The sequence below is a fragment of the Meriones unguiculatus genome, chromosome 6 (assembly GCF_030254825.1).
Source record: "Meriones unguiculatus strain TT.TT164.6M chromosome 6, Bangor_MerUng_6.1, whole genome shotgun sequence".
Taxonomy (NCBI): domain Eukaryota; kingdom Metazoa; phylum Chordata; class Mammalia; order Rodentia; family Muridae; genus Meriones; species Meriones unguiculatus.
Genome location: NC_083354.1, coordinates 58,397,118 through 58,407,681, shown reverse-complemented (window position 1 = coordinate 58,407,681; position 10,564 = coordinate 58,397,118). Strand labels below are relative to the sequence as shown.

The following is a 10,564-nucleotide window of genomic DNA, read 5'->3' as shown; positions in this document are numbered from 1 at the left end:
AGATAGAGGGAATAGCATACCAATAACTGGCCCAACTTGAGACCTACCGCACAGAGGAGAGCCAACCCTTTGCACTATTAATACTCTCCTATGCTTGCAGATAGGAGCCTAGCATAACTGTTTTCTGAGGGGCGTTATTCAGCAGCTGATGGAAACAGATGCAGAGACTCAAACCCAAGCAATATGCTGAGCTTGGGGAGTTTTGTGAAGAGTGGGAGGAAGGATAAAGGGAGCTAGAGGGGTCAAGGACACCACAGAAGACCTACAGAGTCAACTAACCTAGGCCCATGGGGGCTCACAGTGATTGAACCATGAACTAAAGAGCATGCATGGGTGGACCTAAGCCCCCAACACATATGTAGCACTCTTTCCACTGCCTTGAAGATGGTTACATGACAAAGCAATAAAGCTCATGGCTCTACCTCTCAAAGAATCTCCATAGCTATCTATATCCAGGGTCACATGTCACAAGAACTATCTTTCAGGCCTAGCTGGGCTGCCTTGCCTGGCCTCAGTGAGACAGTGCGCTTGGTCCTGCTGGGACTAGATAGGCCAGGGTGGGTTGGTAACCCTTAGTGACTCCTCCATTTCTCTGAGAAAATGGAGAGAGGGGAATGTAGGGAGGGAATATGTGGGTAGGACTGGAAGAAGATGGGGAGGGGCTGGGATCAGGCTGTAAAGTGACCTGGTTTTTTATTTTTGTTTCTTAAAGCTGGCTGAACAAGCCAGTAAGCACCACCCCTCCATGGCCTTTGTGTCAGCTCCTGCCTTCAGGTGCGTGCCCTGTTTGAGTCCCTGTTCTGAGTTCCTTCAGTAATGAACAGCACTGTAGATGTGTAAGCAGAATAAACCCTTTCTTCCCCTAATTACTTTTTGATCATTGTGTTTCATCATAGCAATAGAAACTCAAGACTATGATAAAGGATAAATGGCCAGGTGCTGCACTATGCTGGTCACAGAATCGATGGGGATAGATGACGGTATCTGGTGCTGATTTGTCAGAAGAAACTAAGAGGAAAGGTCCACATGGTTCATTTTAGTTTAACTACCTAGGGGATTTGTATGTTGTCAATAAAAACTAGAAAAGGGTAAAACAGAGATCAAAGAAATCAATATGGCAAAGAAAATGTCCCAAGTTAAAAAAAAAAAAAAAAAAAACTTGGCAGCTCTCCAGACAAAGGTGTCTATCATGTAACTTGACTACAGAACTACACTGCAGCAAAGAAGGAAGAGGGGCTGGAGAGAGAGGGCCCAGCAGTTAAGCACACTTACTCCTTTCCTTTTCACTGGGTGCCAGCTCCTTGCTGTCAAAATGAGCAGGTTCATGAAACATGGGAAAGTGATGCTTGTCCTGGCTGGACACTACTTTGGACACAAAGCCATCATCATGAAAAATATTGAAGACAGCATCTCAGACCATCCTGGTGACTGGAATTGACCATTATCCCCGAAAAGTGATAGCTGCCATGGGCAAGAAGAACATCGCCAAGAGATCAAAGATCAAGTCCTTTGTGAAAGTTTGTAACTACAGTCACCTCTTGCCCACCTGGTACTCTGTGGACATCCCCTTGAACAAAACTGTTGTCAACAAGGATGTCTTTAGAGACCCAGCTCTGAAACAGAAGGCCAGGTGGGAGGCCAAGGTCAACTTTAAGGAACGATACAAGACAAGGAAGAACAAATGGTTTTTCCAGAAGCTTCGTTTTTAGGTATATTTTAATTTCTATCAATAAAAAATTATTTAAACAAAAGAGCCCTTGATCATCTTAAATAGGCCTGCTGCTCAGTTCTTAGTAGTCATGAGTCTTATGACCTCATGTAACTCTGGATTTGGGGTCCTGAGGCCCTCTTCTGGCCCCTCTGTGGGCATCAGCACACACCTGACGCATATGTATACATTCAGGCCCATGCACATACAGGTAAAATAAAAAACATTAAAATAAATCTTAAAAAACAAAAACAAAAGGCATGGGTAGAGCTGTTACAGTTTGTGGGCGGACTGTTCCTCCGCTGCTCTTGTGCTGAGAGCAATCCCCCCCCCCCACATACACACCTAGTGGTAGTATTGTGAATGGGCTACATTGTGAGGATGTTAACTACATCAGCGGACTGCTTAATTCACCAGTGATTTAATATTGCATAAGAAGCAGGTCACTGGGTGTTTTGTTTGAAGGACATCTGTTCTTTTTTTGCTTTTCTGTGTGCTTTCTGACTGTCCCGAGGTAAGCAACTTCCCCTCTTCACGCCTTTCTACATTGCCTTCCTATATTTCTATCTTGCCAAAGGCCTGAAAGCAGAGAAACTAGTGGGACATGAAAAAAAAAAAAAAAAAAAACAACAAAAAAAAAACAAAAAACAAAAAAAACCAAAAACCACAACTATTAGTCTGTAAAGAATCTGTTTTAAGTTGTTTTATAATAAAAAGATAATTAATAAATTGGCCTAAGTGTTGTCATGATGTAAACAATTAAAGCTAATGCTTCACAAACCCACTGAACAGCTATTGACATATATTGATATTTGATCTCATTTTCCATCAATCTGAAACACAGGGGATGTAGTAATTTGTTGAGAAGTAATATGGACATTGAGACAGGCATTCAATAATTTATTGACTACTAGATCATAAATTGGCCTCAAATGCATGTTCCTCTTACTTCATGTTCCCAAGTGACAGTTCTGCAGGCCAATATAACTATGTTCAGCTAGAAAATTATGGTGTTTTTCCCATAAAAAATTTAAATTTACTTATATATGTGGCTTTTCTATGCTTTTGGTTTGCCCAAAGCTAGAAGAATATCTGCTGCTTCTTCCTAATAGGCAACATCATACATATTTTTCTGGAGGATACTGAACAAATTGTTTTGCAGAACGTCTCAGACCATAGCCTATTATCACTCTGGGTTAATCATAACCTGCCACAGAGGGCCTCTGAAAGGCTCTGCCCTGCAGACTATCAAAGCAGATGCTGAGACTTATGGCCAACTGTTGGACAGAGTGCATGGAATCTTATGAAAGAAGTGAGAAATAGTAAGATCTGGATAGAACAGGAACTCCACAAGGAGAGCAACAGAACCAGAAAATTTGAACACAGAGGTCTTTCCAGAGACTGATACTCCAACCAAGTACCAGACATGGAGATAACCTAGAACCCCTGTATAGATGTAGCCCATGGCAGTTCAGTGTCCAAGGGGGTTCCATAGTAATGGGAACAGGGACTGCTTCTGACATAAACTGATTGGCCTGCTCTTTGATCATCTCCTCCTCAGGGGGAGCAGCCTTACCAGGCCAGAGAAGATGACAATGCAGCCACTCCTGATGAGATCTGATAGACTAAAATCAGAAGGAAGGAAAGGGGGACCTCCCCTATTAGTGGACTTGGGGAGGGGCATTCGTGAAGAATGGGGAGGGAAGGTGGGATTAAGAGGGGAGAAGGGAGAGGTTTATGTGGGGATACAAAGTGAATAAAGTGTAATTAATAAAAGTTAAAAAAAGAAAAAAATTATTCCTTTAAAATTTTATTTATTTATTACAATTTATTCACTTTATATCCTGCTGTAGCCCCCTCCCTCATCTCCTCCCAATCCCACCCTCCCTCCCTCTTCTCCCATGCCCCTTCCACAGCCCACTGGTAGGGGAGGTTCTCCTTCCTACCATCTGACCCTAGCCTATCAGGTCTCATCAGGACTGTCTGCACTGTCTTCCTCTGTTGTCTGGTAAGGCTTCCCCAACTCAGGGGGAGGTGATCAAGGAGCAAGCTGCTGAGTTCATGTCAGAAACAGCCCCTGTTCCCCTTCCTAGGGAGTCCATTTGGAGACTGAGCTGCCATGGGTTTTGGCTATATTTGGCTGTGTTTCTTTGAGAGCTTTGTTCATTTCCTTTTAACTGTATTTGTATGGCTATTTATGAGAAATTTGCTTTTTTCCTCTTTATGTGCCTCTAATAACTGGAGAAGCAAAGCTTTAAAGTCATTTTCCTGTGTTTCTGATGAATTGGAGTATCCATTGATTTTGGGGGTTGTTGGTGAAGCCATGATGTTCTGATTTTTGTTGGATGTGTTCTTTCGCTGACCTCTGGACATTTGCTTATCTATAACCTTCACTGTTCCTGGATTCTTCAGTTCAGACTGGTACCATGTCTCTCTGGTGTTTGGAGAATTTGTTTCAGCGTGCACGTTGGTGTTTCAGCTGTAACCGTGGGAGGAAACTCAGCTGGAGCAGAAGGATAAGTGTGGGCAAGAGTGTGTGTGTGTGTGGAAGTGTTTCTTGAGGGACAGGGTGCTGGAGAATGTAGAACCCTTGATTGTGTGGGAGGGGTGCTGCCTTACACACATAGACGGGGTTGCATTCGCTGAATGTGTAGCAGGCGCTGGTGATAATCGAGGGTGCAATTTCCTTATGCAAATTCTCTAATACCTCAGTGGCCTACAGGCTACTGGTATTCAGCTCTGTCTGAGCTCCAGGTGTTTTTTGTCTAAACTCCACTGGACAACCGCAGAGCACGGGCTTCAATGTCCCAAGAGTCCCTCTGTTTCCCACAGTGGGTGTGTGGGTGGGAGGGATCTGATATCTGGCTGCTAGTTTAGAAGGACTCTGGATCTGGGGCTCTGCACGAACTTGATGCACACTCACTCTCAAGCAGCTCACATCGGCAAGGACCGTGGTACCCCAGCTCTCTACTCTCAGGTTTGGACCTTCTGTGTCATATGTAGGAGGACTGATGAGCTCCACAAGCTCAGTGTTGCTGTAACCACTGAACTAGGGAGTCCAGCTGCAGCCGCAGACTGGGAGGCCTGTCCAGATGTCTTCTGGAAAGTCCTGGGGAGCCACAACAGTGATCCACAGACCTAGGTGGCCCGGCGCCTGGTGTGCCTTGTTTGTCTGGCGGGTCTTCTGGACTTTGGTGACTGTAAAGCTGTCTATCTGCCACTGAGGGATTGGGCAGGCCTTACAGTCACTGGCTGGGAGGCCCTGCGAATTCCACTACTGCTGCTCACAGACGTGGGACCCGGGAGGATGGTACCTCTGATCTGGGACTCTGAAGGAAGGTGCAGCTGGCAGCCTTGGCTGAGGAGCTAGAAACCCCGCCTCTGTTGTCTCAGTCAACAGTGAGTTCTGTGCTGAGAATCTCTGTGAGCTGTCTCCACCTAGGAAGAAGAAGGAGGCCTGAAAAAAGGGAATGCAAGGGGATCAAAAGATGGTTTTTCTCTGTCCCCAAAGAAGTCTGCAGGTGACCTGAGACTAAAGGTCTCAACTCATGTGATGTTCCCTCTTGTTCAGAAAGCCTCACTGTTGATTTTCTGGCTTTAGCTGTCCCTCCGTTCACCAGTTCTGGAGTTTCAGATCCTCTGCCTCTCATATACTGTCTGTGCTGGTCGCCGCCATCTTGGATCTCTCTGAGCATTTCTTTAAGTGTTTCTCTGTCATCGGATATTCCTCTATTGAGAATTCTCTGTTTAGCTCTGTACTCCATTTTTTATTGGATTACTTCACTTGTTGCTGTTTAACTTCTTGAGTTCTTTATATATTCTGGATGTTAGCCCTCTGTCTGACTCAGAGGTGAAGATCATTTCCCAATCTGTAGGCTGTCGTTTGGTTTTGACAGCAGTATCCTTTACTTTACAGAAGAAGCTTTTCAGTTTCATAAGGTCCCATTTATTTATTGTTGCTCTTAGAACCTGTGCTGTTGGTGTATTGTTCAGGAAGTTGTCTCCTGTACCAATGAGTTCTAGGGTCTTCCCAATTTTTCTTCTAACTGATTTAGTGTGTCTGGTTTTATGTTGAGGTCTTTGATCTACATGGACTTTAGTTTTGTGCAGGGTGATAAATATGGATATATTTGCATTTTTTTACATGTAGATATCCAGTTAGACCAGCACCATTTGTTGAAGATGCTATCTTTTTTCCACTGTATAGTTTTGGCTTCTTTGTCAATAATCAAGTATCCAAGGTGTGTGGGTTTATTTCTGGGTCTTCTATATGGTTCTATTGATCCACCATTCTGTTTCTATGCCAATACCATGCAATTTTTATTACTATTGTTCTGTAGTACAGCTTGAGATTAGGGATTGAGATCCCACCAGAAGAGAGGATTGTTTTAGTGATTCTGGGTTTCTTGTTATCCATATGAAGTTGAGAATTTTTCTTTCAAGGTCTTTAAAGAATTGTGTTGGCAATTTGATGGGAATTACATTGAATTTGATGATTGCTTTTGGCAAGATGGCCATTTTTAGTATGTTAATCCTGCCAAGCCATGAGCATAGGAGATCTTTCCATCTCCTAATATCTTCTTCAATTTCTTTCTTCAGAGACTTGAAGTTTTTTTTCATACAAGTCTTTGACTTGCTTGGTTAGAGTTACACCAAGGTACTTTATGTTATTAGTAGCTGTTGTGAAGGGTATTATATACCAATTTTTTTCTCAGTCCATTTGTCTTTGGTATACAGGATTGCTACTGATATTTTTGAGTTAACTTTGTATCCAGCCACTTTGCCAAAGGTGTTTTTCAGCTGTAGGAGTTCCCTGGTAGAATTTTTAGGGTTGCTCATGTATGCTACCAAATAGTGATACTTTGACTTCTTACTTTTCACACTGAATCCCCTTGATCTCTTTTATTTTTCTTATTGCTCCATCAAGGACTTCCCGAACTATGTTGAAGAGATATGAAGAGAGAGGGCAGCCTTGCCTTGTCCCTGTTTTCAGTGGGATTGATTTAACTTGCTCTCCATTTAGTTTGATGTTGGCTATAGGCCTGCTGTATATTGCCTTTACTATGTTTAGGTATGTCCCTTGTATCCCTGATCTCTCCAGGACTTTAAATTTGAATTGGTGTTGGATTTTGTCAAATGTATTTTCAGCATTTGAGGAAATTATCATGTGGTTTTTGCTTTCAGTTTGTTTATATGGTGGATTACATTGATTATTTCTCTATATTGAACCACCCCTGCATACATAGGATGAAGTATTCTTGGTCATAGTGGATGATATCTTTTTTGTGTTCTTGGATTCGGTTTGAGAGTATTTTGCTGAGTATTTTTGCATCAATGTTCATAAGGGAGATTTTTTTTTAATTCTTTCTTTGTTGAGTATTTGTGAGGTTTAGGTACCAAGGTGACTGTGGCTTCATAGAATGTGTTTGGTTATGTTCCTTCTGTTTCTATTTTGTTGACTAGTTTGAAGAGTACTGGTGTTAGCTCCTCTTTGAAGGTCTGGTAGAATTTCACACTGAAACCATCTGAGCCTGGAATTCTTTTGGATGGGAGATTTTTCATGACAGCTTCTATTTCGTTAGTGAACATAGGACTGTTTAATTCATTTACCTGGTCTTGATTCAGCTTTGGTAAGTGTAACTGATCCAAAAAAAAAATTGTTCTTTTCATTGAGATTTTCAAATTTTATGCTGTATATGCTTTTGAATTGTGACCTAATGATTGTTTGCATTTCTTCATTGTCTATTGTTATGTCCCCCCTTTCATTTCTAATTTTGCTGATTTGGATAGTTTCTCTCTGCCTTTTAGTTTGGCTAAGGGTTTGTCTATCTTGTTGATTTTCTCAAAGGAACAACTCTTGGTTTCATTGATTCTTTGATTTGTTTTATTTGTTTCTAATTTATTGATCACAGCTCTGAATTTGATTATTTCTAGACATATACTCCTCTTGGATGTGTCTGCCTCTTTTTTTTCCTAGGGCTTTCAAGTGAACTGTCACTTGTTTGAGATGTTTCAAATTTCTTCTTGAAGGCTCTTAGTGCTATGAACTTTCCTCTTAGCACTGTTTTCATTGGGTCCTCTAAGTGTGGGTACGTTGTGCCTTCATTTTCATTGAATTCTAGGAAGACTTTAATTTCTTTATTTCTTCCCTGACCCAGCTGTCATTGAGTAGCAAGTTGTTCAGTTTCCACGTGTGTGCAATCTTTTTGCTATTTCTGTTGTTGTTGAGGTCCAGGATACAAGTGATTGTTTCAGTCTTCTTGTATTGTTGAGGCTTGCTTTGTGACCAACTATATAGTCTATTTTGTAGAATGGACCATGTGATGCTGAGAAGAAGGTAAATTCTTTTGTGTTTGGGTGAAAGTTTCTGTAGATGTTTGTTAGGTCCATTTGATTCATGACCTCTGTTAGAGTCATTGTTTCTTTGTTTAATTTCTGTTTTGTTGACCTATTCTTTGTTGAGAGTGAGGTGTTGAAGTCTCCCTCTATTAATGTGTAGGGATCTATGTGTTGTTTAAGCTTTATTAATGTTTCTTTTCCAAATGTTGATGCCCTTGTATTTGGGGCATAGATGTTCAGAATTGTGATGTCTTCTTGGTGGAAGTTTCCTTTGGTGAGTATGAAGTGACCTTCCCCATCTCATTTGATTAATTTTGGTTGAAATTTGATTGGATCTCATTTGATTAATTTTGGCTACTCCTGCTTGATTCTTGGGTCCATTTGCTTGGAAAACCATCCTCCAGCCTTTTACTTCCAGGTAATATCCATCTTTGTGATGTAGGTGTGTTTCTTGTATGCAACAGATTGTTGGGTCTTATTTATGCATTCTTTCTGTTAATCTGTGTCTTTTTATTGGAATGTTGAGTCCAATAAACTTGTTGAGAGAGATTACTGACCAGTGGCTGTTAGAATCTTTGATTTTGATGTTGGTTGTGGTAGTGTGTTTGTGTGCTTGGCTACTTTTAGTTTTGCTGTAGTGAGGTTATTTATTTCCTGTGTTTACTTGACTATTTATTTTCCCTGGGTTGTGTTTTTCCTTCTAGTATCTTCTGTAATGCTGGAATTGTGGGTAGGTATTGTTTAAATTTGTTTTTGTAATTGATATCTTGTTTTGTCCATCTATGATCATTGAGAGTTTTGCTGGGTATAGTAGCCTGGGCTGAGATCTGTGTTCTCTTAGGGTCTGCATGATATCCATCCAGGCCCTTCTGGCTTTCATAGTCTCTCTTGAGAAGTCAAATGTGATTCTGATGGGTTTCCCATTTTATGTTACTTGGCCTTTTTGCCTTGCACCTTTTAGAATTCTTTCCTTGTTCTGTATACTTTCTGTTTTTATTGTTATGTGGTGGGAGGATTTTCTTTTTTGGTATAATTTATTAGGTGTTCTGTAGGCCTCTTGTATGCTTATAATTCTCTTCTTTAATTTGGAGAAATGTTTTTCTATGATTTTGTTGAAAACATTTTCTGAGCCTTGGAGATGTGAATCTTCTTTTTCCTCCTTTCCTATTATTCTTAGGTTTTGTCTTTTCATGTTGTCTTGGATTTCTTGGATGATCTTGTCAGGAATTTTTTAGATTTAACATTTTCTTTGATGGATACATCGTTTTCTTCCATTGTATCTTCCATATCTGTGATTTTTTCTTCCATCTCTTGTAGTCTGTTGGTTATGCTTACCTCTATAGTTCCTGTTTTCATTCCTAAGTTCTTCCTCTCCATGACTTCCTCCATTTGTGTTTTTTTGAATTTTTTTTCAATTCTATCTTCAGTTCTTGCACTGTTTTGTTGATTTCCTTCATCTGTCTGACTGTGTTTTCTGTTTTTTCCTCCAATTCCTTCAACTGTTTGTTTGAACATTCCTCTGTTTCTTTTATGACTTAATTATTTCCACAAACTGTTTGGCTGCATCTTTCTGTATTGCCGGAGCCAGCCGGGCAGAGTCAAATGGTTCTTGAGTTGGGTATGAGGATTAAAATTAATAAAATAAACACACAGCACACAGGAAACTTTTTAAAGGTCCAGACTCGACAAAAGGCAGGCTGCTGCAGCAAGCAGTGCCAGCAGCAAGTCTCAAGTGCTGCCTCATTCTCTGCCTCCAGCCTTCTGACCCCTTTATTTTTTGAGGAGTTACTTTTTGCCAGTAAAACATCTCAGAACAATAGGTTAATTTGCACAAGGAGCCTGAGGAAGAGGTGTAACCCTCACAAGCTATCCCACCTGTTGTCACAAACAAAAGGAGATGGACTTGCAAGTTCTCCTCTGCCATTAGTAATGGCCTCCTAAAAGCCATCTCTCTGCCGAGATTTAAATATCAAAGCAGGCCGCTGAGTCACAGCTCCCGACACTGTATTTCTTATGGATGGCCATACTCTGTTTTACTTTATCTTTCTCCATTTCTTTCCAGATGGCCATAATTTATTTGACTTTATCTTCTTCTATTTCTTCATGGATGGTCATAATCTGTCTGACTTTATCTTCCTCTAATTCTTTATGCATTTTATTTTTTTCTCCATTAATCTCTTCATAAGCATAGATGTAAGGTCATCTTCCTGAATTTCACTTATGCTGGGGTGTCCAGGATAACTGGGTTCCGAAGACACCATATTGCTTTGCCTTTTGTTGATTGTGCCTTTATACTGGTCTCTACCCATCTGGTTGTCACAGGTGTTGCCTGTTAGTTTCTGGTACCTCCTGGAATCCTGGGGTGGGACAATCCCCTTGGGAGGAAGATGGTTGTTTCTGAAGGAGACCTTCTCAGCTTTTGGGGAATGGTCACTGAATGGCTGGTGCTTCTCAGGAATTGCCACAGTTCACCTGTGTGGTAAGTGGTTGTTGGTAATCAGGGGAGCTCTCCTCTCA

General features: G+C 41.2%; 1 pseudogene; it reads left to right on the top strand.

Annotated features, from left to right (window-relative positions):
* The first annotated feature begins 1,312 nt into the window (after positions 1–1,312).
* Positions 1,313–1,709, top strand: LOC110541375 (large ribosomal subunit protein eL27-like; annotated as a pseudogene).
* The last annotated feature ends 8,855 nt before the right edge of the window (positions 1,710–10,564 follow it).